Genomic DNA, 27,819 nt, shown 5'->3' with positions numbered 1-27,819 from the left:
CCATTTTGATTGGTCTGGGAAGCAACAGGCTCTGATTGGTTGGATGTTCCAGTCAGTGAAGAAAAGACAGCTAAATGTTGGTTGGGAGAAATAGTGTGGAGTTGAGAAAGTTCATTGATGAAGGACTTGTGAGGCAAAAACTAGAGAAAGCTGAGGGAAAAGTGAACAGCTGAGGCCTGAATATTAAGCTATTTGTCTCCAGTATGATAACTATATATTGCTGGTGAGGAAGGGAGCAGGTGGGTGTGTTAGGCAAAGAAGCTACCCTGTGTAAATCTCTTGCCAGAAAACGAAAACACAAGTGAGTGTGCACAAGCTGAAAGAGAATCTCTGGGTCACACGCAAGGGATTAAATAGGTCCTCAAACCATTTAGACTTCACCCCATTGGCCAGATTACACCCAGCAACAAGGGACCTACCAATCAGGCGTTGTGGCTATCCAATAGACCCACCCACAACCAGGAGGTCAGCCTCCAGGTCTCACTGCAACACGTGCCCTCTTTTAGGGAGGACACGATGTATCATCATTCCTTAGGAAATTGTGCTTCATTGTTATTGAAGCCAAGAATTACCATTGTGACACATTTGTATACTGAACTGGGTAAATATGAATTTCAGTAACATCACTAATTTCAATTGCTACTTTGTGTTATGGCAAAAAGAAGAGGGGATATGTTATCAAGGCCTGTGCCTGTATGTCACATTGACTATCAACCACATTACAGTGGTACCTCGGGTTACATACACTTCAGCTTACGTACACTTCAGGTTACAGACTCTGCTAACCCAGAAATAGTATCTCGGGTTAAGAACTTTGCTTCAGGATGAGAACAGAAATCGTGCGGTGGCGGCGGTGTGGCAGCAGCAGGAGGCCCCATTAGCTAAAGTGGTGCTTCAGGTTAAGAACAGTTTCAGGTTAAGAACGGACCTCCGGAAAGAATTAAGTATGTAACCAGAGGTACCACTGTATACAGAATTAGGTGATAGGCAGGTATAGAATTTTTAGGTATATCCAGTGGTGACTAATGCCCAGTGGGACTGGTAGGTCAGGAGAAAGCAAGAACAACAGGTCTCTGGTGTGTAATGGACAAACTAGCTGTGATGTGGGACAATCATGAGTAGGATTTCCTATGGTATATTTTTAACATCAAAGCAGCCCAAGTAGACCCCACTGTTGGTGGACTAGGAAAGTAGAGCATCTGTGTTGCACAGAAGTTCTCAGGTCTAGCATCTCCAGGTAGGTCTGGGAGATACCCTGTCTGAAATCCTGGAAAGGCAATGCTATTCAGTATGGACAGTACTGAGTTAGATAGACCAATAGTCTAAACAGGTATAAGGCAACTTCCTATGTTGCTATGTGACATTTTCCTAGGGCAAATAACAGTTTGAAAGGGGTAATTGTCACTGAAATTTGTCTTGGGTTTGTTGTTGTTTTAAACATTTATATACCTTTTTTTAAAAAAAATTAAAAAGCAGTGCACAGAAATGGCATGGTGTGGAGAAAAGGGGCTTTTAAAAAGCCAAAACCCTGTGTTGGCTGTGATCTTTCAAATAAATGGAGGTGGAGCCTGTTCATGGACTCCTGTATCACATCTGGGTCGGCGGTTCAAATCCCCACGATGGGGTGAGCTCCTGTTGCTCGGTCCCAGCTCCTGCCAACCTAGCAGTTCGAAAGCACAAAGTGCAAGTAGATAAATAGGTACCGCTCCAGCGGGAAGGTACACGTGCGCTGCTCTGGTTCGCCAGAAGCAGCTTAGACATGCTGGCCACATGACCCGGAAGCTGTACGCCGGCTCCCTCGGCCAGTAAGGCAAGATGAGCGCCGAAACCCCAGAGTCGTCCGTGACTGGACCTAATGATCAGGGGTCCCTTTACCTTTACCTATGATTCTATCTTGATATTCTTTACCTTTACCTTTACCTTTACCTATGATTCTATCTTGAATATTTTTCCCTGTTGTTGTTGTTGCTGCTGCTGCTGCTGCTATTCCACCTTTCCCCCTGAAATGCATTCCATTAAAATCTGTAGGAACTGCTTTCAAGCAAATATATTTAAGCCTGACGTATCAGCTGTTTTATTATACTCGTAACAAAAATCCAAGATATATGTAGATATGTTTCATACTGCTTTACAGGATGGATCTTGACTGACTTCATGAAGGATTCACTCAGCTGCAAAATGATGAACCAACCCCAGACATGTAAGTGAGACTATTGTATCATTGCCTATCCTGACATATCAACATAGCTGCTATTTAATTACATTTTACTAGAGCAGTAAATAAAAGTTAAATGCCCTTTCCTCAGAATATCAAGAGGCACATATATATCTGCTTGAATAAAATGTCATTTCCAATTTATTTTCATGTAATAGGGTTGCAAGTGTCCAATTTGTAGGCTCAGTGCACAACAGCAATAAGGTCAGAACCTGAAAAATTGTGATCGTATTAGCCCCGTTTCCATACGACCTTGTAAAAATGTCTTTTAACTCAACACATGCTCTATCATGCAAGAAGAATAGTCTGCCAAATGATTTAACTCACTTGAGGTTTATGTAAAAATAATTCACTGGTGGCACCTGAAATGTTAGCCATCACTGTATTTTCCTCTCAGTCTTCTTTTGTGAGTTAAAAAAAAATTAAAGAGATGTTTGTCTTTAATGAAGGTAAAAGTATCCATAGAAAAGTTTTATGCTCTCTGCAGATTTTTAACAGCAGCAAGTACAAGTACCTGTTACTAAATATTGAATAGTGAAATACTAAATATTACTTTAAAAACCCTCAAAAGTATAATATTTGGGAAACAAACCTATAATCCTAAAGTGTATAAAATGTTAAGTTTTATTGGAGTAACTTTTTGTAGTAAATTATTGTAGAAACTTTTGTTAAAATTTATGTGTGCGTTTTCCAGTCATTAATCAGAGTGAAAATTTGAACAGCAACTTAGATAAATAATAATAATAAGCTGGTTGACTTGTAAATTTGTGTTAAAACTGATTTAGTGGCACTGAGAGTAGACTCACTGAAATCAAGTTAACCATACAACTCAGTGTCTGAACACTTGCTAAATGATAATAGCAGCAGAGGTAGTGGCCAGTTGTCACCACCAGGGAGTTAGCCACACAAAAGGACATTTACTTTAGTGGGTTTACACATATCTAGCTCTGATTAAAAGGGGATGCGGGTGGTGCTGTGGACTAAACCACAGAGCCTAGGGCTTGCTGATCAGAAAGTCGCCGGTTCGAATCCCTGCAACGGGGTGAGCTCCCATTGCACTGTCCTAGCTCCTGCCCACCTAGCAGTTTCAAAGCACTCTGTTTGAAAGCTGTTTGAAAGTTTTCCACAATGTTAGACTTCATCAGAATCCCAGGTTCACATTCCTGCTCAGCTATGAAACGTGCATCGCAGGTCAAGGCAAATCAGTTTCTTTCTGAATATCCTTCCTTGTGTGATTTTGTAAGAGGAAAGATAGATGGTATACAAATATATGGAAGTTTGGTGGCAGTGGTGACCCACATAGATGTTTTGGATTCAGATCTAGCATCCCTCATATGTGCTTTTGTATATTCAAGGGCTGACTGTTACAAAGTCTTGCATGTGAAACCCAAGACTATTAAAAGGCTACAACTGGTGCCAGTGATGGTCCATCAGAAGCATAATTACCCAATAATTCATTATGTACTGTGGCTTCCTAAAGTCCTCTGGGCACAATTCACTATGTTTCTTCTCTATAGAGTTCTGAATCACCTCCTCATTTAAGTCCTATCAAAACTACTGAAAGAAGCAATCTTGTATACAAGAAACTAATGTAAAACAAGGTGGTGTGAGGTACACCAGATCCAAACTCTGTTCCGGAGCAAGGCTACTGCTGGCTGAGCAGTAAGACTGGCTAGGGCTGAATTAGGGGTTAGCTAGGCAGGGATGCGGGTGGCACTGTGGGTTAAACCACAGAGCCTAGGACTTGCCGATCAGAAGGTCGGCGGCTCGAATCCCCACAGTGGGGTGAGCTCCCGTTGCTTGGTCCCTGCTCCTGCCCACCTAGCAATTCAAAAGCACGCCAAAGTGCAAGTAGATAAATAGGTACCACTCCGGCGGGAAGGTAAACGGTGTTTCCGTGTGCTGCTCTGGTTCGCCAGAAGCGGCTTAGTCATGCTGGCCACATGTACGCCGGCTCCCTCAGCCAATAAAGCAAGATGAGCGCCGCAACCCCAGAGTCGGTCATGACTGGACCTAATGGTCAGGGGTCCCTTTACCTTTACCTTTTTAGGCAGGAGTACCCAGATTGTTTCCCTGAGGGGAGGGTAATGATCCTAGAAGGGTCTCACAGCGTTTTACTGGCAGTGTAAGTCCAATAGCTATTCTAGGAGGAATTTGACTATTCAGAGACCGTTTTAAAGTAGTTCTTAACTATCTTTGTAAAGAGTGTTTGGTTGAAATGAAGTGTTGTGCCTTAACAGAGTAACCACTAAGCCAGGCATATGCAAACTCTGGCCCTCCAGATGTTTGGGACTACAATTCCCATCATCCCTGACCACTGGTCCTATTAGCTAGGGATGATGGGAATTGTAGTCCCAAACATCTGGAGGACCGGAGTTTGCATATGCCTGCACTAAACTGTAAATACCTCACTGAGTGTAAATAAAGTTCCCGTTTTGTTCCAAAGGTGTCACATCCTTACTTTGATCCTTTGGGTGAGGAATAAGTGTTAAGAGGTTCTCCTTTCACATAACTGAAATACCTTGCTGCTGATTATTAAGAAATATATCACTTACACATAATAGCAGACATCTCAAGTGTCCTGACTGGGAGAATCTAAGCCAGGCGTCCCCAAATCTAAGCCAGCCCTCCAGATGTTTTGAGACTACAACTCCCATCATCCCTAGCTAACAGGACCAGTAGTCAGGGATGGTGGGAATTGTAGTCCCAAAACTTCTGGAGGGCCAAGTTTGGGGATTCCTGATCTAAGCTTTTAAAAAATCCAGTTGCTCACTCCCATCTTTCTTTAGGGTGGTTGCCATTCCATCTTTTCTGCCAGCTTAACTAATACTGGGTCGCATGGGCATGTGATTGAGTCGAACATGATTAGTATCCATCAGAAGTCTTCCCTCTCCAGTCCTGCATGTGCCACACCACACCCCTTTTGGGGTTTCTATTAACTAGCTTAAGATCTGCCATATGCTCAGCTCAGCCACCTGAGGCTCAGCTGGGGTGGGGAAAATACATTGGTGAATCTCCAGCTAGGAAGGAGAGTTACTGGAATAACCCAGCTATGTCAGGATGCTCCTGGCTCAACTGGAGATCTGCCAGATCCCTAAGTCCCAACAGATTTTGCTTTGGATTGTTTCCTTAATCGCTCAAATGTGCTCTCTATTTAGTTATTTATTTATTTATTTATTTATTTATTTATTTATTTATTTATTTAAGTATTCATATACCACCATATAAAATATCAGGGTAGTGTACAACCATCCTGTGCTATGGGGGGGGGATGATCTCAGACAGTGTAAGACTGTTTGGGACTGTTACTTCCACTGTGGTGGAAGGGTGGGTATGCAGATTGGGCCCAGTCCTTAACCCATCTCCAGGCTGTGTTGATGCAAATATTCCCGGGTGTCAAGTTTGCGGCAAGTAATCTTTGGTGAGAGAACTGCAGCAGAGATTTAAAGTCACACAATATTCAGCCAAGTAAAATGTGGGAAAATATTTGCTGTTAGAACTGTAAAATACGCCGTTCCAAGTGAATCCTGAAATTTCCCAATTCCCCCAACATAGGAAAAGACCACACATTTGGTAAGTTAAAAAATTGTTTACTTACAAACTCTTCAAAGGTCAGGTTCATGTGCTTTCTCATAAAAGAAAAGCTGCACAGGCAATAAAACTTAGCTTAGGTATGAAGTGGTAAAAGTTCCTAAGTTATTGATGTAGGAACACAAGAGTCGCTGGTGAGAGCTATGTGGTTGAGCTGCAACAACCAGCTCAAACCTCCTGGCACCCAAAGTGAGAAGAAGCCATATTGCTAACAGGACAGCTTGCTTTATAGCGTTAACCCCTTCATGCATTAATTAGACTTCAGCAAGTTGATTATATGAGGCTTGTTATCGCACAGACTGGCATACTGGTTCTCCCTGGATCTGATGCTATTCTTGCCAGTGCTGACTGTGAGAGCGGCTTGGGATCCAGCGGATCCTGAAGTTGCTAAGCCTGCCTTGGAACAACACTTTTCAGTGCCTTCTTCTGGGCTACAACAATTTTTGCACTCGCACGCCACCCACATGCTTTGCAAGTAGTAGGCCAGCTGAGCTAGCAGAAGCAGGCAGAGGGATGCCTTCACTCAAGCCAAACCCCCACAGTGTAAGGGGGAGCCTTGGATTGCAGCTTTAATCAATTCTTTTGCATGGAAAATGCCACTGTTTTTCAGCCACAGTTCTCCAAGTCCTAAATCTAGGAATAATAATAATATAATTTACTGTGCAAGGTTGTTGAACAATGATTGAGATAAGAATCATAAAACACTTTCAATGACAAGTAGCTCCATAAAATGAACAAAATGCTCCCTCTTATCCTATTTGTTCCCTTAAGACTCTTGTCAGCATATGATATTTGGTAGATTTTGAAACGATACAGAAACAGTACAGGCTTACATGCATAAGAAAAACCCAGACAAGCTTAAGAGTCCGCAGTCATACAATCTTAACAGGCCTGCTGTGGCCAGCGCTTCCTTACTGTTGAGGTTGGGAGTAATTTTTTAGACTGTTCTCATATATGTGCAGCCTCAGCATGTCTATGTGCAATCATTTGGTCATTTGCACACTTGTGAGATGCTTTGAAAGTCTGCCTTCTCTCAAACGCATATACTTTTTTGCATAATTTTATAAGAGGGCTACATGATCCTCTATACACAAATAGCTTCCATTTGTCTATCCAAAGATACCAGCAGGATTTCCTGGGCCCAGTACATTGTTTATGGATTATGTTCCCTGTCTCTCAATCTATTGGCAAGAACTATTGCTTATTTACATATATTAATTTATCCTGGTCTCAGAGGTGGATTTAGGGGAGCATGACCAGTTCACTCACACTCGGTGCTGAGCTGAGAGGGCACTACAGGGAGGTGCTACTACAATGACTTAGAATGGAAGGTGGTGGGGCACCAAATGTTGGTTTCACACAGGGCACCAACAAAATTTGAAAGCCAATGCTAGCCTATCTCTCAAGGCCATTATTGTTGTTGTTGTTGTTCTTGTTGTTGTTGTTGTTGTTGTTATTTTGATTTGGATCCTATTACAAAGATAAAAGTGGGACGGGGAGGAGAGATAATGTACATAACCTTGCACTCCTGAGTGGAAATGGACGATACAAGTATATAATGTGATTCATAGCTGCCCCTTTGTTTTAACTGCAGCACTTCATAGTCCTGATATTTACAGCAAAATACCAAAATGAAACCAAAACCAAAAATGTTTGCCAACCCTGATTAATAACAAGCAAACAACAGCAACCCACACACCTCTAAGTGTGTGTGGCTTCACAGCTCTGATGTCTGAGATACCAACTCTCTGTGGAGTTTGGAGCTGACAGGGTCAAAACTCCGTGGTGTCCTGTATCTGGGAGGAGGAGAAGGAGGAGCTTGTCGCAGAGCAGTGAGTCACAGCGTCTCTCTGCCTTCAGACTTGCTCTCACTTCCAACTGAGCAGCAGCTCGGCACAGAGGCTGCTTGTGTGCTTTTGGAGCACGGCTGAGAATGTCACCAAGTTCCGATGGAGTGTGACTGATTTATGGCTTGTAAATAAACGCTTCTAGAGATAAGAACCGGACTGTCTCTGGACTTGATTTATCCCTAATCTCACACGGACACAGGACCGCTGCTACTCTGCTCTCCTGCCAGGTCAGCTTCCGAGCAGAGCGGCGCAGCGGAAGCGTGACTGGACGCAGGGGTTTTATTTACACGCAAAGGTTATGGCGCTACGTGTTTCCTGACAAGTGTGAGAAGGGAGGAAGGCTGCCAGCGGTGAGTTGCTGTGATCTCCTGCCGGGAGATGCCGGAGAGCGGAGCCAAGAGCCAAGAGGAACGGCTGCTTCGAGAGTCCGACTTGCTGGCAAACTTGTGAGTACGCTGAAGCCCCGGGGGGAGGAAGATGGCTGCTGCACAGCAGGGCAATGAGAGCTTCAATATCCCCTTTGAAAGACTGAATGGGGCCAATTGGGAGGACTGGAGTAAGCGCATGTTTTATTGGCTGGAGGGAAAGCAGCTATGGGAATGCACGCAGGCCGATCCAGTCCAGGCCCCGCCCAATGCAACTCCCGCAGAGGAGGAGAGGGCCTCAGCGGCGGCAAAGAAAGACAAGAAAGCAATGTCCCATGTGGTGATGGCGATCGAAGCATCACAGCTCCCTCATATTGATGGCTTACGTACCTGTCATCAGATTTGGTCCGCTCTGACTAGAGTGCATCAGAGGACCACTGCTGGGGCAAAGATCCATGTGATACGTTCTCTGTTTGAGAAGAGGCTGTCCCCAGGGGAATCGATAAGGGATCACATTGCTCAGGTGCTGAGTATCTTCAGTAAGCTGCGTCAGCTCAATGTGCCCTTCCCAGATGAACTTAAGGCTTACACGCTTTTAAGCTCTTTGGACAGGAGTTATGAGAACTTGGTTCTCACGATGGAAACGATGCCACCACAGGATCTTACGATCGAATATATTAGCGGACGCTTGATTGACGAAGAATCAAAGCGGCAGAGGGCTGTGAAAGAGGGCACAGGCTGCACCCCAAGAAGGAGTGGGGGGGCAGCAGCCAGGAGTGGCGAGGACTGTGTAAGAGCCTTTGTTTCCAAGAGCTGCTATCGGTGTGGTAGCAACACACATCTGGTCCGCAATTGTCCGCTAGAGGCGCAGGGTGGCGGCAAGGAGACCGGCCGGCGTGGAATGTCAACAAAGCAGGTTCCCAAGGCCGGTTCCCAGCAAAGACGTGGGAAAGCAGCAGGCCAGGAGAAAAACAAAGACAAGGCGTCTTATCACCTCACAGCTGCGATGGCGTCTCTGAGAAAAGGCAAAAGCCTTAGCCGGGGAGAGGCTGTGGCCATGGCAACCGATGGGAGTGCGAGAAACGCCACGGCATCTTTGGAAAACAGCCAGAGACACTCTTTATCTCTCGTGATCGATTCTGGAGCGTCGCATTGTCTGGTGACATCTTCAGGGCTCCTGAGGAACTGCAAGACAGTTAAAACTGGACGCTATGTTACCTTAGCAGATGGGTCTCAAAGACCACTGACTGAATCTGGGTTTCTTTATTGTTCTTTTATAGATCATTGGGTAGAAGCTTTTGTGGTTCCGGAGCTTGCCCACTCTCTTTTAAGTGTGCCAGCTCTTATGGCTGCTGGGTTCGATGTTCTGTTCTCTAACAATTTGTGTTCCTTCTACAGGGATGGGAAGAAGATCTACAGTGTCGAGAGAAAAGGCACACTCTTTCTGGTGGAGATGCCCATTGAAGATGGGGCTGGTGGGAAAATGGGGCTGGTGGAAAATGGGGCTAGTGGAGAGTCCATTGACGACGCCCAAGGGCAGTGCGCTAATGTCCCACCACACCATGATTGTATACACTTATGGCACAGGAGATTTGGGCACGTAGGGTGGTCATATGTGAGGAAGGCCACAGGCAACACCATTGGGTGTAAGTTCAAAGCATGTGACAAATACCTAGATTGTCAAGCCTGTAAGCAATCAAAGGTCACAACATGCTCATACCCCAGGTCTGAGAGGAGAACCAGTAAACCCTTTGAACTTGTCCATGCAGATTTGTCGGGACCCATGCCGACACCTTCTTTAGCTGGATCTAAATGGGTTTTGCTTCTGGTTGACGATTTTTCCAAACATTCGTGGGTTTTTGCGCTGCAACAGAAGTCAGAGGCAGCTGCACTGATCAGGGATTGGATCACAGCGGTAGAGCTACGGTTCTCTACCAAGGTGATTTCCTTTCAATCTGATCGCGGGGGGGAGTTCACAGGTTCTGCGCTGCAATCGTTCTTCAGGCAGAAGGGTATCAGTCATCGACTGACGGCCCCCCACTCTCCGCAACAGAATGGGGTTGCAGAGAGAAAATTTCGCACGCTACAGGAGTCAGCGAATGCTATGTTGGCAGACTCGGGTTTGCCACAGCGCTTTTGGGCTGAGAGTTATAGGACAGCATGTTTCCTGCAGAACAGGGTGTTCAATTCCAGTGTAGGGGACACACCGTACTTTCTGCTTCACCGGAAGCAGCCTAAAGTACATTTTCTGCGCACTTTTGGGTCTACGGCTTGGGTTCTTATTCCAAAAGCCATGCGCAGAAAAGGGGAGCCAAGATCCAGGAAGATGATCTTTGTAGGCTATGAGCCGGGTTCAAAGGCGTGGCGCTTTGCATACCCTACTGGAAACCAGTCCAAGCTGCTTATTAGCGGCAGTGCTGAGTTTTGCGAGCAGAGTGGGTGGAAGCGTCTTCACGGGAATCCGGAAGTTCTGGTAGACTCAGATGAGGAAGAGGAGGAGGGTGAGGCTGAACCTGTTGCTGAGGTGCACAGTCCACAGCCACAGAGTCCAGAGCCGGGATCTCCAAGGGAGAGGATCCGTATCTCTCCGAAAGGGAGTCCCAGGACCCCTCCACAGGTCTCTGTCAAGTCTGAGCTAAGGAGTGAACCATCCTCGCCAGCAGAACCAGCTGTTCGCCCTAAACGGCGCAGCAGGTCAGAGGGGGATGATTCTGACATAGAGGATAGGAGGGTTGATCCAGGTGAATCAGGCGCAGTTCCAGAATTCACGCTGAGGAGGTCAGCAAGATCAACCAAAGGGAAGCCACCTGAAAGGTATGAAGCCACGAGTGTCTGGGTTGGTGTGGCTAGATGTGAACCTGAATCCTTTGAGGATGTTCAGAAGTTGCCTCGGGAAGAAGCCAGCAAATGGCATGAGGCGATGCAGAAGGAGATGAACTCAATGGAGTCTCTTGGAGTGTTCTCACTCACACAGCTGCCGGCTAACCAGCAAGCTGTAGGCTGCAGATGGGTTTACCGTCTTAAACCCACAGAAGCAGGAGAACCACAGTACAAAGCGAGGTTAGTGGCCCGTGGATTCACACAGAGAAGGGGTGTCCACTTCACAGAGGTTTATTCGCCGACCTCAAGGGCGGAGACTTTGAGAACGCTTTTGGCGATAGCAGCACAGAGAGGTTGGAAGGTGAACCATTTTGATGTAGATGTCGCCTACCTGAACTCAGATCTCCAGGAGGAGTTGTACATGCTTCCTCCTCCAGGGTTTGAAGTCAGTGAGCCAGGCGTCGTGTGGCGGTTGCACAAATCCATCTATGGGTTACGCCAATCTGCCAGGAATTGGAATATGTGCCTACATGAAGCCTTAGAAAAGCTAGGTTTTAAGAGATCTCTTGCAGACAGTTGTCTTTACATTAGAGATTCAGGCTTGCAACAGCAAGTGGCCCAGGTGTTTGTTGATGACATCTTGCTGATGGCAAGGACAGGTGAACAGGTAGAGAAGTTTGCTAAGGAGCTTGGAAAGCGGTTCAAGCTGAAGCAACTTGGAGATGTCAAGTCCTATCTAGGCGTAGAGATCACAAGAGCAAGTGATGGAAGCTTTTTGCTTCGCCAGAAAGGTAAGATTGAGCAGTTGCTTGAGAAGTTCAGGATGTCTGATTGTGCAGGTGCCAGATCACCCATGGAGGCTGGGTACGTGAAGGAGTGTCAGCAAGTAGAACGCGTGGTGTTCGAAAACACTGAGCTCTTTCAGTCAGCTCTGGGTAGTCTGCTATATCTGTCACAGTGGAGCAGACCAGACATAGCGTTTGCTGTCAATCTGCTCAGTAGAGAGGCTTCAAGTCCTAGTGTGCAGGCCTGGAATGGTGTTAAGCGGGTGCTACGTTACCTGCAAGATACCAAAGACTTTTGCCTCAAGATGTCAGCTGAGGGCGATGTCAAGCTGACCGCCTGGGTAGATTCGGATTGGGCTAACCTTGAGGACCGCAAATCAGTGTCAGGCCTAGTGGTGAAGTTTGGGGACTCAGTGATTGGGTGGAGGTCCCGGAAGCAAAGTCTCATAGCGCTTTCATCTACTGAAGCTGAGTTCAGTGCGCTATCAGAGGTTTGCAGGGAACTGGAGTTCTATGTGTGTTTGGTCGAGGAAATCTGTGGAGAGAATTGTCTGCCCGTTGTGGTGCATGAAGACAATCAACCATGCCTCAAATTGGCTGAGACAGGGCAATTCAAGGCGAGGACCAAACATTTGGACATACGTTTCCAGAATGTATGTCAGAGCGTTCACGAGGGGCTAGTTGCTCTGAAATACTGTCCCTCAACCAAGAACCTCGCTGATGGTTTCACAAAACCGTTAACCTTCCAGAAGCACGGGGAGTTCTGTGAGGGTCTGTGTATGGGGAAAGCATTGATGGCTACTGTCCCCAGATGCAGGACAAGAGGGGGTGTGGAGTTTGGAGCTGACAGGGTCAAAACTCCGTGGTGTCCTGTATCTGGGAGGAGGAGAAGGAGGAGCTTGTCGCAGAGCAGTGAGTCACAGCGTCTCTCTGCCTTCAGACTTGCTCTCACTTCCAACTGAGCAGCAGCTCGGCACAGAGGCTGCTTGTGTGCTTTTGGAGCACGGCTGAGAATGTCACCAAGTTCCGATGGAGTGTGACTGATTTATGGCTTGTAAATAAACGCTTCTAGAGATAAGAACCGGACTGTCTCTGGACTTGATTTATCCCTAATCTCACACGGACACAGGACCGCTGCTACTCTGCTCTCCTGCCAGGTCAGCTTCCGAGCAGAGCGACGCAGGGAAGCGTGACTGGACGCAGGGGTTTTATTTACACGCAAACTCTCAGCCTAGCCTACCTCCAAGAACTGTTATAAAGATAAAAGGGGGAAGAGGGAGACATAGTCTTGAGCTCCTGATAGTTAAATCAAGATACAACAAGCAACTAATATATGCAATTTCACAACTCTCAGCAAAACCGATATGAAAATCATTTTGGTTTCCTTGATATACTTTTTATCAAGGACAGCAAAGTGATTTTTACATCTTTATTTGTGTACGGTGTATAGGAATTTTAACTTGCTGCAGCTGTAAGTTGTTTTCTGGTTCATTTTTTTAAAAAAAAATGGGTGCTCATATTAATCAATAACAGCCCAGTGATGACAACTGAACCCATGGTGGCTGAGTGGGACGCATGGAAAACTGGGAGGAGGGGTCCAACATTGCCCTTTTTTCTTTGTAGGAAAGAAGCCTGATCTCTTTCGAGGGGTTACTTTTGAGTAAAACATATCAAAGCCAGTAAATTGTGTTTCATTTTGTATAGGCAGCACACTTAGGGAGTAAATAAAATAATCTGGACATGACAGTAAGTTCTTAAACAAACATTAACCCCAGGATCCTCCAGCATCAGGCTGGCAACCGTGAGCCTCTCGTGCTTTTGCTGCTGCTCTGGGAGGGGGCACCTCCACATCCCAGGGTGAGAGCAGTCAGCATTTGTTCCTCTGATTGCTTAGAAACAATGATTAAATCTCATTAGCAATGGTGCTGCCTGCCAAGTGGTGAACCTTAGAGCTGCGGCTCTGTTTTGTGCTCTAACTTTCTTCAGAAGGTCCAACTAATAATCTCCTTCTCCTTCAAGCTACGAGTCTGAGGCTCCTGCTAGCTCAGGACTGGTACATGTATACACCCTGTACCCTCCTGTTGGTGGCCCTATCTACCCATTCATTCATCCAAATTTAGATACAAGCATTCATTTGACTTTATTTCAGTAAAACAAGTGCAATTTCTGGGTACTGAAAACAAACCATTCCTTTTATGGTACTATTTAAGCACACATCAATACTTTGAGATTTTTTAATGTTCAGTTTTCAACTGTTTTTAAACCCACATATGTTCTCAGAAGGTGCTGTTTCAAAAGATAGAAACTATTATTTTCTTCCTACATACCTTTTTTAATATTGCAGTGTGATCACTTGTTTTCTTTAATAAATATAACATATAAGGAGCCCAGCCATACATTTACTGTGCACACAGAGAACTCCATATTTCATTACAGTTTTATCATATGCAACTAGCAGAAAAACTATCTATTTGATTGTTAAACCGTATTAGTTGTGGCTATGTTAATGTCTATGATGTTTCTCCATATCAGAAATTTCATTTAATCATTGTGGTTGTTCAGAGCCCAATGGTACAATTCACCAATTTTTCAAGAGAACTTTGAGAATTTAAGAGAAATTAGTCATATTGAATGTAATCTAAGTTATACAAATAATTTATTCTTATAAGTAGTATAGTATACAATTTTTAAAAAAAAAAACCTAAAGAAATCAATGTAAAATTAAGCACAAATTCAGGTGCTTACATTCTTCTGGTGTTTATAGATCTTTCTTATGAGTAACTATGAGTAACATCACAAAAAGCCTTGCTGCTATCCTCCTCCTATGGACATCTACGAACAAACTTTCCATCACACAACCATTGCCTTATGATAAAGCAGATTCTCTCTCATGTTAGAGGAAGAGGCACAAGTGGAATTCTGTGCATACAAAAGATATTTGATAAACATGTACAGGGCAAATTAGAATACCCGCTTCAACACATTTCTGTTCCATTTTTCATCTTCAGAATTACAGCACCACCCTGAGTTCATGGGAACAGGGTAGGTTACAGAGCCAAATAAAAGTGTGATCCACAAGACAATAAAGATGATGTATTTTTTTTATTTAAGTTGAATTAACTTCATTGAAGTATACTAAGTTGCCATATGCAGTTCAATCAAAAAGTTCACTGCCTGTGCCTAATTTGAGAATCAGAATTTAATGAAGGAGTTCAAACTTAATGCCGGAAAAGCAAACGTTTGTGTGTGTGTGTGTGCGTTATGTATATATCATATTTGTATGTACTTATTATTACATTTCAAAGTTCCCCACTTGGTCTATATCTATAATGCTTTTGTTTCACCTCTCTGGAGCTGTGCTGGCTCATAGCTTTCTAGCACATTTGTGTCCACTATTTGCTCCAGTAAAAGTGGTTCAGGTGATTCTCGGTCAGCTGAGCTACCACGGGACACTTACAGAGTTGTTCTCTTTCCCTCATCCATGCACATTTCCCCATCATTTGTTTCTCTGAAACTCAGTTTTGGTAGAATTGAAAAACTGCCTGTTTTTGTGCCTATAAATAATGCTTATTATTTTTAATTTGCATTTCTATACTTTATGCCATAGAGTCCAATTGGGGTGAATCCACTAAGGTCACACAACTGCACAAAATATGATAATAGGGTGAGAGAAATAGGCTGCAAGCCTTTGGGCTTCTGCAGTGGCTTTGCTGAAAGTGAGGACGTCTGTAACCTTTTAACCACTCTGGAGCCAATCTAATATGATTGTATAGTGATATTGTAATACTATTCCAGTGCCCTGATGTTTTCAGTGTACAGTGTGCTGCTTATCACAAATGCATTGCATATACAATGCATTGCATTGAAACAGCTCTTACTGGCCCTATGACAATGTGGCCTAAATTACCTGTTGAGCTATGGGAGTTGGAGACGTCTTGTCTTATGGCTAGCCCTGGTAGAAATGTGTCTTATTTTCACACAGTCCAAGAGTACTGTCAACTTGTCCTTTAAATTGTTGAGGGGGAAATAGTGGAGACATTGCACAGAGGTGATACAGACAGCATTTCAGCATCCTCTTAGACACAACTCCCCTTGAAGTCACATAAAATATTGTTCTCTGAGTTAAGAGCAGCAAAGGATTGGGGCTTTTGAATTTATTTTAGGGTGAACAAATAATAAGGGTGTTAGAAAAGCTCTATGGGACATTCCAAAACTTGTTTGTGTACGATCAGTGATTGTCAATGAGGTGCTGAGAAACTAGTTCATCAAATCAGACCATTAAATGGTGTTACATGCAGCTGCACAACATGTTGTCAGTGCCTCTTTGTAAACCTTCAGAGATTTACAGCACCATACACTGGAGCAATGGTATCTAATATTTATATTCTTTCATTATTTTGTTTTCCTTGGAACAAAACCTACAGACTTATATAAAATCCAGCATGGTGTGTTAGAAATAACAGTGCTAGCTTGCAGGATTTATAGTCACACACAAAGCACAGTCCCAGTGCTACAGTAATTGCAAGCTACCAAAGAGCTGCATGGCATTTATTCAAAATACTTTATGCACTTAGTACACATATTGGGGGGAATTCAAACTGCTTGCTTTGAATCTGATAAAGGCAAAAACAAATGGATCATTTCTCTTCCATGAAAATACATGCAATAAGGCTGCATTATAAACTAGTTTGTCCTCTCCCCACTTTCTCTCGAAAATTCTGCATAGGATCTGCTGTCGGGTTTAGAGTTGGCATTCCTCTCTGATATCCTTTTTCTTCTGAATAAAAAAAAAGGAAAGATACTAGCCCTCATAGATCATAGTGGGAATTCCACTTGCTACCTGGCTTTAATTTTCTCCTACGTGTGTATCCCACTGTCCCTTAATAATAACACATTTTCTCACTTCACTGCACAGGGTGTGTGTTTTTTGCAAAAATGCAAGAAAACAAATCCCACATTCTACACACACACATAAAAAGACCCTCAAATACTGAGTCGATAGTATAAAATACGCAGTGCATTTATACAGAATACAAAAATTACACACATACAGTTGTTTTCTTTTTTGTTAATCACAGAATAAGAATTTTTGGCACATACAATGTAACACCTTATGTTTATACAGTATTGTCAGGCAAAAATACTATATGCATATAACTGTAGAACCCAATCTGAATAAGAACCATGCACTGATAACATACTTTAAAATGGGGTATCAATTGATAACCAGAGAAAATAGCTCATGACAATATATCTTTGCCCAAAGGGACCTGATATTGGGCATGTTAACTTATAAACAAGCAACAGTGATGTAGATGCTTCTAACTAATTTACAAAATAAAGTGTACATTTGACATTGGTTTGCTTGTTAATGTTTGACATTAGCCACTTGCTAGTGTTTTGTGCTGTTTACTTAAAAGAAGAAAAAGAAAGAGATATACATCTAGCACATAAAGAAATGCCAAGTAAATTCACAGGTATAAAGAATGGAGTTTATTCCGTTTGCTTTCTGGCATTTCTTTCCTAAGGCATCAATTTCATTCCCCACGATATAATACATTTTATTAGTATAGCATTATGATGGTAGCAGTGATGGTGGGGTGTTGTTTTTTTAAGGTACATATTCTTTCTGGTCACAATCCAACACAGATTTAAGAATATTTAACTAAGACCTAACTCTGTGTTGGATCATATTCCTTATCTGATAAGGCATAATTGTTACAGAATATGAGTCAATTGTTCAGAAAAATACTTGATGCCAAGTATTTGTTTTCTTAGTGGCCCACAGGTGTATTTTAAATGCACAAATATGAATTTGAGGTTATTTTTTTAAAAAAAAAATCTGTTGATAATGCTATATATCTAAATAAGCAAGTAGGGGGAGTTCTGGCTTTATTGATAAGATAATCAAAAGGATGTGTGGAAGAGAGTGAAACACTCCATATGGTTGCCAGATAGATTTTCAGTGTTTTCTGAGGCTAGGATTTTGGTTCTGTTTTTATATTTTCATTCCAGGGTCTCTTTATCTCCTATTAAGCAACTTTATGATGGTGTGTATGACTTTTAATATGAGTTCTAATATCTCAATGGTTAAATATAATTGCAATTCTGATATGAAAGAATACAGTTTATGTCAATGAGATTTATTTTTCAGTAACAAGGAATGATTTGGCCTGGTATGATAGATTAAAGCCCCATATAACATTTTGGAATGCATTTTCATATGAATTGCAGTATTTGAATTTGTGATATAGGAGATATCCTACTCAAAAGAAATATTTCTGCATGAAGATTTTAATCATAAAATTATGGTATGCATAATTCTTTGGGGGGGTTGACACCCTCTGTTATAAAGTTATCATTTAAAAGGGGGTAAGTGAATTAAAATTATTTCATGTATTTTGAATATTAGATAATAGTACTAGAATGATATTAGCCTGTTTTTGATTCTGTAGTACAGTGTCAGAAATTATTTTTAAAGCAATTAACAGAAATATTAGTCATTATGCAGGTATTATTTTGATGGCGTTTTTATTATGTTAACACTTATGGTACTTAAGGAGCTCCTTCAGGCCTATAAAACCCTAAGGCTACAATCCTAAACATGCTCACAAGTGAGTAAATCCCACTGAACACAGTGGAACTTGCTTCTGACTAAACATATATATATATGATTGTTTTTCAAACAGTGAAATCAGTTGTGTTTATTTAGTTAACGTTCTACCTTAAAGGTAGATAAAGAACTGATGAATTCTGGTGTTGGAGGTGTTTACTTTCTACTTTCTCAGTCTTTTGGGGAGTCAAATATGTTTATTTTTAAAATGAAATGTTTGCTAGTGACTGCAGGAAAATAATTAAGTCCACCAGGTACATTAAGTCCTCAATACAAAAATTATTAATAATCAAAAGCAGCCCTGCACCTGTGCAATCATTTTACTGCCTTCCCACTTTCAGTTTAAGGTCTGATCCTGTTCCCAATAAAACAACAGGAACCTCTCAAATGATTCATAGGGAAGATGGATGAATGCAGCCTAGCGATCACACCTCATGGCTATTAGCAAGTTAATACCTTGAAAACATTTTCTGTCTCTTGCTGCTAGTGGTGAGCCCAATCCACAAGCCACTTAATATGGAGTGCATGGATTGGGAAACCCCTTTCAAGTCTCTGAAAGCACACCATCATACATCTAACCTTTCTGGCTGCAATGACTTGCAACCAGGAACGTTCAACAATTAAAGATATTGGGGGGGGGAGAGATGTTAGACTCCCGTTAGAGGGAGAAAACTAATTATATGAGAAAGGTGTAAATTTAGAACACGTTTTGTTGACTCTTCTGCACCTCCTGATTACATCAACTTTACATCAAAACAGTTACGTCATACAGCAACTTATTTTCGTTTTAAGAAAGACACAATGGAATTCATTCACAAACACTAGGCTAAAGAGGAAGAGTTCGTCATAGTGACTCCCCCCAACAAGCTGGCTTTAGTAACGAAAAAAAGAACCCAGGGGTGGCTAAGGAACAGAAAGATGCTAAAGAGTCTACCAAATAAAATAAAATAAAAACGTTGCACACCGATCTTGGTTTCCTTGTTATATGAAAGAAAATCATGCTGAAATCCATGGGATTAGGTGATACTGTATTCTTAGAGTAGTCAGTTGAAAATCTGGCATTAGCTATGGGGAGAAGAGTTGCCCTTTTTCCATGAATGGGCCATCTTTCATTTTCCCATTCCTAAAATTATCCTTTTTACATTAGCCCAGACGTATAGGTATGTCGTAGTTCTCTCTTGCAGCCGGCATGCTAAAGTAGAGATAACAGCAGTAGACAGTAAACAGTCGTCTAAAAGCGTGCGCTACGCTGAACCATTTCGCATTCCTTAAACTGTGGATTCCAGACAAGAAAAGAAAAACGCAAGCATGATTAATTAACTAAATGTTCTGCAGATACAAAGAACCGTCTAAAAATGACAGACTGCAGGATGAAGATAGTATAGACAGTGTTTACAAACTGCTTTTATGTGGTGCCTTGCAATAAAAACTGGATTGAAATAGAACTGATAGCAATTCTAATTTATTTTCAACATATGCCTGTTTTCAGGATATTGTCAGACGACACCCACCCACTCCGCTTTTAGATGAGTTGTTCTGCTAAGACAATTTTTAAACCTGCCATTATTTTTCTATTCTGATTTTCCCCCCAGTTTGTTTCCATCTTCTCCCCGGGTTATGGCAGTTGGTGGCGAATTTATACACATGTGGTATATCTACACAAGTGCTCTATATACACGCACACCATCCTAAGGTGATGTTTCCCCCAGCAAGCCAAACTGTATTCCGACCAAACTGTGTTTATAGAAACCCCGTTTATGTTAAATATATATTTGAATTGATTTCAGAGAGTTCAAATCCGACCTGGAAGAAAGTAGTAGGGTGTGTGGAGGTCTGAACGCGCGCACAGCGATATTGGCACCTCTCCCTCCTGAACGTGGATTGGTAGATTTCTGTAATATCAACAATGTAATCAGATATCTGAGCTTGTTCCCAATGCAAATACATTGCAATACTTGGATTTGAACCAGTTTACACCCGAATCCTAAACACGCTGGGCACTCTACACCGGAAAGACCTTTTGCGTGAGCCTCATTCTCAGCTGACTTCAATGAGAACTCCAGTCTCGTGGACTTCAGTTTGGATTGGAATACTTTCAGGTGATGTGATCTGGCTATGGGATCGCAGCTGCTGTCCGAAAAGCACTTATGCCCCACTGAGGTCAATCACGCTTCTTTAGATACTGTTTAGGATCGAGTAGTCATTCTTATGCACTTCAGATCGATTTACACCCAGGTAGCTGCGCTAACTAAGGTTGGGCGGTCAGAACTAAATCAGGAAAGGTTGCAGTTTGTGATTTGAAGCTTACTCTTTCGCCAAACTTAAAATATGTTTCCAACACCTCTGTCCTTTTACTCCGCATTCACTTATAGGCTAGACGATATGCCAAAACAAGTGTTCGAGATGGAGCCTCCAGGGCCAGACCTACTTTATATTTGACGGGGAGGGCGCTTCATCCACTAAAGGAAACCTGCTGCAACTAAGGCTCCTACGTCTTATACTCCTCTCTTAAGTACACTTCCTTGGACGCGAGTCCCCTTCATTTCACTCTAATGCACTACGTTAATGTACTTAGCATCGAAATGCCGTTCTTCCACATAGATTGCCATGACCTTGTCAGCATAGTCTAAGACTGGGGGCAATAATAGATGCGTATCTGCTGTTTTATGGACATATATAGCGCACTGTATATATCATAGGGAAAGCCAGGTACTTTACCAAAACCTGACTACAAAGAATGTGACCTGAGTGCGATTCCACTTCTCTGTCAGACATCCACCATCCCTCTAGCCTAAAGTCATTTCTTGATCATTGCGATTATTATGAAAGGGGTTTGCTCCCCAGCACGCTTGGTTAACTGGCAATGTCTCCCCCAAAAGCGTGTGGAAGAATGGGGTCCAAGACCTATTTTTTGGGGGGGGAGATATTGAGATCTATCTATGTACAGCTGAAATCTCTTTCCGACCAGGATAAGGACTTAACCGAAGCAGAATCTCGCTGATAATTTGGTGGAGGGGGCTGTTCACTTCTACACCAGTCACCCCAGAATTTGTCTAACAATAGACAATTTGCCAGTTTAGAGAATGCAGAATCGCCCGCTGCTTCTTACCTAGTCAACATCATTTATTTCTGTTCCAAGAAACAGTAAGTTTGGCACGAGATCTTGTGCAAAATTACATAAAAGTGAGTTTCGTTGACGTGTGCCTGGCGCAGGAAGACTTTAGCTAGTTAAAATGGTTGAAAACGTGGACTTCGTGGAATCTGCCATTCTAGGGTGCTAGGTGAAAGTCTGTTAGGTGGGCAAGAAAACCGTTAAATGTCTACACATACACCAAATGTTGATCGGAGGGGGAGGGGAACATTCCTACCGAAAGCAACTTACAGTGCATTGCTGTGTGATACTCAGAATTAAATCCCAATGTATTCAATGGGGCTTCCTCTCAGGTAAGTGTGTATCGATAGGATTGTAGCCTTACAGACATTAGTCCATTGCAAAAGTTGTTAGTACGTGGCACGACTTCACTAAGTAACCTTTGACAAGTTAACAGAGCCGGGGGCAGGTGTGCGAAGGGAAGTGGGGGGGGCGGTCCTCTGCAGTTATATTGACATTTTCTAGCATTGAACCTCGTCTTCGCCCTTCAGACAGTGGGAAGTCTCGTATTACCGTATCAAATCAAACAGCTTGATTTTAATATAACACCAATGCTATTAAAAAAAAGCACATACTAAGACCTACCCAAAGATATGAGGGTCTTATAATATATAAAGTTTAATAACACGAACAAGCATTCAAGGGCGAGATGATCTCCAGCTCCTTTAAACTGTGTAAACACCGTAAGAAGAATGGAGGGGAGAACGGGCAAGAAGAGTGATGGCTTTTATTGTTATGTTTGTTTGTTTGTGCAGCTTTTGCTTTGTTCCGGAAGCCAAAGTCTCTCCCCCTCCCTGTGGTAGAGATCCATTTGAATCCACGAGTAAACTCGGTGTGCAGTTTTATAAACCGCGAAGTTCTTTATTTAGACCCACTTTTTTTTTAAGGACGCTGTTTTTGAGGAATGCAATACGTTCACACTTCCAGCGTTAAGAAAGTAACACCACTTGTTAGCACAACTGTTAGCGTACTGTTTCACACGCTTGCTCGGCGCTGGGTTTTCTAAGAACTGAAATCACTGCGCCCACGCTATTGTTATAACTACTACAGAAAAGTGAGAACAACCAAAGCCAAAGCTTTCGAGATCTGAAAGTGCAATGAACTTGAAGGTGCTGCTGCTGCTGTTGTTGCTGCCGCCGCCGCTAGTGCTACTGCCTGTGCTTTTTCACCGGAGGGAATCATCTTCTCTTCCATTGTAATTTCTAGGGCTCTCTCGAGATGCCGTTCAGACTCCCTTGAACTTTGCTAAACTTTCAGACCTCGAGGGCTAACTACTTCTCTGGCTAATTCCAGTGGATTTATCGCCGGGTACCATCTAAACCCCGCTAACTTTAGTATCTAATTTATCCAGTCCTCATTTGCAAACTGTCTCCTACCAAGTCGTGTCAACGAAAGGTCAACTCTACACAGCAGTTATGTTCACTTTCCTTTCCTTAAAAAAAAAAGGAGGAAGGGAAGGGGGGGGACTAAGGAGGAATTCAAATTAAACCTTTTCTAAATACCTGTGAGTTCCAGTCACTCCGAGTTACAATTTAATAGAATGGGCGCATTAAGAAGCCATTCATAAGAATAGTTTAAGTTCATGTGAAAACGTGTATTTGGAGGAGGCTGGAAAACGCTATGTGCAGATATCATTTAAATTGCAAAAGGATATTTTAGGTGCATTATTTCCAACAATACTAGTGCTAGTGTGATTAATATTAATAACATTAATAATAATATTACATTGCCCTTAAATCCTAAATGAATTATCTCAGAGCCCCGTGACAGCTTTGTTATTACGCCCTGGTATAAAAAAATGTAAATATCATGGCCTCGATCTCCTCAAAGTAGCTCCAGCAAAAACAATACCAGCAACAAAAAGTTGCTGGGCAGATTCAGTTTTCGTGCCATAAAGTCTGTCCGAGCCAACAGATAGTGATCATGCTTGTTCCTGTTGCGATTTCAAACGCCACAATAGTTTAACTCTGTCCTGCTTGATGTGAAAGTACTTGGGCAACGCTGCTCGCAAACAAAACAAAACATACACTCTCTCTCTCACTCACTCTTTCTCTCTCTCTCTCTCTTCCACACGTCACACACACACGCGCGCGCAGAGGCTATCCGAGCAGTGCCATTTTGCAATGGAGCAACGCATCACTTACCAAAGCTGGAGTGTAGATTTTCGGCAAATGCTGTCAGTAGGGTTGAGAAGTGAATAACTGGAGGAAAAGTTGGAAGAGGACTTGTGTGTTGTTGTTTTTAAAGGAAGCCAGAGGGAAGTTGAGAGCACAGCGCTCTCTTGCTCTTTCTGGCCGCCACCACCGAAACAAAGATCTGGGAGTTAAGAGAGCAAAGCCGTGCCAGATCTATACAGAAAGAGGGAGAGGGAGAGAGAGGGAGAGGGAAAGAGACGGGGAGATTATATCCAGGGCCAAATCTCAGTTCCACATTCCCTCCAGCTAAGCGAAAAGTGTAAACGCTCCGGAGGTAAGAGATGTGGCGGGAGGGAGAAATCTCCTGACAATAAATATTATTTTGTAAACAAAACAGCTTTCAAACAAAGCTCCAGGCTGGTGTAGGGGTTTTTTTTTGGGGGGGGTACTTGTTAATTATTGGCCAAAAGAATGAAAGAGATACTAAAATAGGCTAGATAGTTTGAAAGGGAAGGGTCTAAACATCTAACTATGGATCTTGTTCTGTGTTTCTGCATTTTCTTCTCTGTTACCCTAGCATTTTAATATCCCCCCCCCAAGAAAAAAAGTATCTAAACATCTTTATTTTGGAAGAAGAAACCGGGGTTTAACTGGATCTATGAAGTATAGATTAGTAGGCTAATTTAGTGTGCGTAAACAAAGCAACCTTGCAACAGTGTTTTTAGAATGCAGTGATCTTAAATAAGGAAGATTAAAAAGGAAGATGATCAACAGTTGTGGGGGGCGGAGGTTTCTCCACCCACGTTTTGAACAAAACGAATCCATCTGTTTACACAGACATTGACTGGACACGTGATCAAGGTGTGCGCGCGTGTGGTTCTCTTTGCTTCAATCCTCTTTTTAAAAGTCACCAAAATCTCTTACGTTATCCTGCCTAAAATATGCTCTGTGGGCGCAGGGTTGTAGGACTGCGACAAACATTTGCGGTCGTTGAAGCCTACATTTTTTTTAAAAAAAAAGTCTCTAGTTTTAAATTCCAACCTAGTGTAAACAAATGGTTGTAAATGATATCGGAGTCGAGACAGTAGATTTAAGCCTTTATTCCTATTTGCCGGCTCAGGGTTATTTCCTTGTCACATACAGTGCTTAGATGTCAGGGGTCTGAAATGGAACGCCGAAGAGATTTGTTTATTTTGTTGCTGTTTTTAGGGCGAAATAACCTTGATAATGGCAGATCCTTTATTACGGGAGGAGGGGGCAAGAAATATGGGAGGAGGAAGAGAGAGTGTCCACAAATGAGATGTGGTCAAATGCTATTCATGTAGTCTTTTTACTCCACCCATAATAGCCCAGCCACTAACTTTGAAAATGAGTCTCTAGTCTGAACCTGATGTCACCTTGAGGTGAACTGGGTGAGAGGAAATTGTCATCGACAATTGGTGATTTCGTGTGTGTGTGTGTGTGTGTGTGTCTATATTGGGGGGGGGGGGAGGGAGAGAGACAAAGCTGACTCTGAGTGAGGTTCCACTGTCTTGTATGAGGTGCCACCTATTTACACGCCTTTAGTCCCACCTATAACTCAGAGAGGCTTAAGTACCGCTAAGCGTTAAGTCAGTGCCCTCTTACAGACTTTAATGGCACGCTGAAGGGTGAAATCCTAGAGCTTTGACTGAGTTGTAAGGCTGGCTAAACATAGCTCGAGCAGTCACTGCTGCGTACCTGGTGCGTGATTTCCTCATTATGACAATGGGCTAGAAAACAATAGCTTCTTTTAAAAAGAAAGCAATGTTTTATTTATGCAGCTTTTTCTCCCTCTTGGCCTATTAGGGTGGCTCTATTCTCATTCTAAACACACACACGTTAAATAGTTGTAAATGACACATTTACCTAGAAAGTTAGGCCAACTGAAATCACTGCACTTCCAGGTCCGAGGTTCCAATCATATTTCACGCTGTTTATCTTTTAATTCCAAAAGAGTAGGACAAGATCTAGAAGTAAATTACGCCCCGGTGTAGATGGAATGGCGGAGAGAATGTGCTCTGGTCAGCACCTAGGACCAGAGAAAGCTTTTGGCCTAGGCAGATATCTCATCTGAAAATTATTAGTGCTGAGGAGTCCAGCTAAAGGATTCATTCAACGCGATAGGTTGTGCTCGTCCGACGTGTAGAGGCTTGGGAGAAAGGGAGGAGGGACAGACTGGAGGATATTTGACAGACAAGCCAGAGCTAAGCGTTAGGGTCTCACTCTGTAGCGAAAAAGCCACCGCTGGGGCCTAAGGAAAGATTTATTCGAGAGGAGTGGTTGGGCCCACCTAACCGTGGAATAAAATGCATTTGATAACATTATGTGATGTGGATATATGGGGTCGTGAGGAAAGTAAAAAATAAAGTTTTCTTTCAGAAACAGTGCTGCGTGGCAACTCTAGGGCTTCCTGGTTCAACCGATGTGAAATGATTGTTCACGGAGTGGCTGCGATCACAGAATTCTCCTTGAGAATGGTCTTGTTGCTGCTGCTATTGCTGCCGACGCCTTATAGAGCCTCTCGGGGTTTTTTCCGGGTGGGGGGGGTGTTACAATGTTTGTTGTTTATCTGTCAAGGTTTATGAACCTTCTGTGCCTTGTTGTATTACGATATTGCTTAAACCATAGATGCCTGAAAACAAACACGTGCATATTCCCCTACCAAACTATTTTGGGAGCCTCGCCAACGGTTTCCCGATGATTTAGGCTCTGTGTGGTTACCTTCTCTAGACAGTTTAGGAAGTGCTGAGAGTTATAAATATGCAACAGCACGTGGAAGCTGTGCCCGAACTTGAGGAAGGCGCATGCGCGTCCAGTCTACATCTAACGCCAAGCGTTGTGTGTTCTTAAAGAGAGCAGCCTGTTTCATGTGTGGCATTGGAAAACTCTGTTAGAGACCGCTGGCAGCCCCGATGTAGCCAGAAAGCACAGCGAAGCTTCTAAAAACGTGGTCTTTTCTTGTTTTCCAGGAACTCTCCTTAACAAAAACCAAAGCAGAATACGTTACCTATCTCCAAATTCCCAGATTCGCTTTTCGTGAAAAAGGCAGTATCGAAAAGAAACCACGTGGCCTTACAGTGGGTTTGTTTGTTTTTTTGTGTGGCGGGGGATGTGTGTATGTGTGTGTTTAATGCAATTTATTTATTTGTTTATTTATTTTTCCCTCCCTATTTCTCTGTCGTTGCCCTTTGCCTTTTTTAATTGTAATGGTTTAAAACGTACGCACATGAGAAATAACCGAATTGGGTGACACATAATAAATATCATTAAAAGTATTGTCAAAAAAGGGGGGGTCGTAAAAGGACATTCGCAAACATAAACAAGCACAGGTATATCTTTGAATACGCCTGTCTTGTATAATCCATATTTAAATAATTGTTATGCATAACAATATTAAGCACATTGCTTGCAAGGGAAATAGCATAAGCCCATGCTTCATACTGCCACTGAAATAAATGTGACTTCAAAGTGCTTTATTTTGCCGGATCGTGTCCTAGCAAGCAAGATTATCACACACTACACATATATAAATACAGACTCTCCCAGGATAACGTGTGTACACACACACACACACACATTATCTTGGAGAAGCCAGCATGATTGGGTAGTTAATTTGATTTATTATTCTTCAAAAACACTGCCTCCAATAGGGGTGTCATCTGGAAACTTCATGCTATTTTATACTATCATTCTAAGGCTGAAATAAATGTTACCAATTGATGACAGCTTCCAGCTGCACGGTAAAAATAGCCCTCTGGTTTCACATGATCCTGTTTCTTGTTAATCGAGGATGAAGCAGGCCTGACTTACAGAACCTAGAAGGGGAAGGGTGGGTTTAAAGATTGAATTGACTTATTATTTTGGAATTGTTTATTATTTGTTTATTATTTTATACAAAGATTTATATCCTGACCATCCAGTGCTTATGTACTGTGTTATGTACTGTGTAGGAGACAGATTGAAAAGATAGATTTAGATATACACAATAAAATTAAGAAATGGGCATACTACAATTGTACACAAGAAGCATAATGTGTGTGTGTGCGCGCGTGCGCACATCCTATTTATTTTCTAAAATGAATAGAGAAGTAAGCATTTATTTTATTATATTGTTCTCTTTATAATCATACATGTACACACACTTAAGTTAACAAGTGGAATAAGTAGCAAACGTCTAAGAGTGAGGAGTGTGTGTGTGTGTGTGTGTGTGTGTGTGTGTGGTGGATAGACAGAGTAAAGAGGGGGAGGGGGAGAGTGTACTACGGTAAGACCA

The 27,819-nt window shown here is 42.6% G+C and overlaps 2 long non-coding RNA genes across 2 annotated transcripts in view; one reads left to right on the top strand and one right to left on the bottom strand.

Moving 5' to 3' along the window:
- The window catches only part of LOC128414635 (uncharacterized), a 92,139-nt gene extending 67,869 nt beyond the window's left edge, over nt 1-24,270 (bottom strand). Inside the window, exon 1 of the long non-coding RNA XR_008330697.1 lies at nt 23,535-24,270. This is a non-coding gene — a long non-coding RNA (uncharacterized LOC128414635). The remainder of the gene's footprint in view (nt 1-23,534) is intronic.
- Nucleotides 66-27,561, top strand: LOC128414636 (uncharacterized). Its single transcript, XR_008330698.1, has 3 exons — nt 66-301; nt 2,135-2,200; nt 26,516-27,561. It is a non-coding gene; the product is annotated as an uncharacterized LOC128414636 (long non-coding RNA).
- The last annotated feature ends 258 nt before the right edge of the window (nt 27,562-27,819 follow it).

The sequence above is a fragment of the Podarcis raffonei genome, chromosome 5 (assembly GCF_027172205.1).
Source record: "Podarcis raffonei isolate rPodRaf1 chromosome 5, rPodRaf1.pri, whole genome shotgun sequence".
NCBI lineage: Eukaryota > Metazoa > Chordata > Lepidosauria > Squamata > Lacertidae > Podarcis > Podarcis raffonei.
This window is presented reverse-complemented; position numbering and strand designations above follow the sequence as displayed.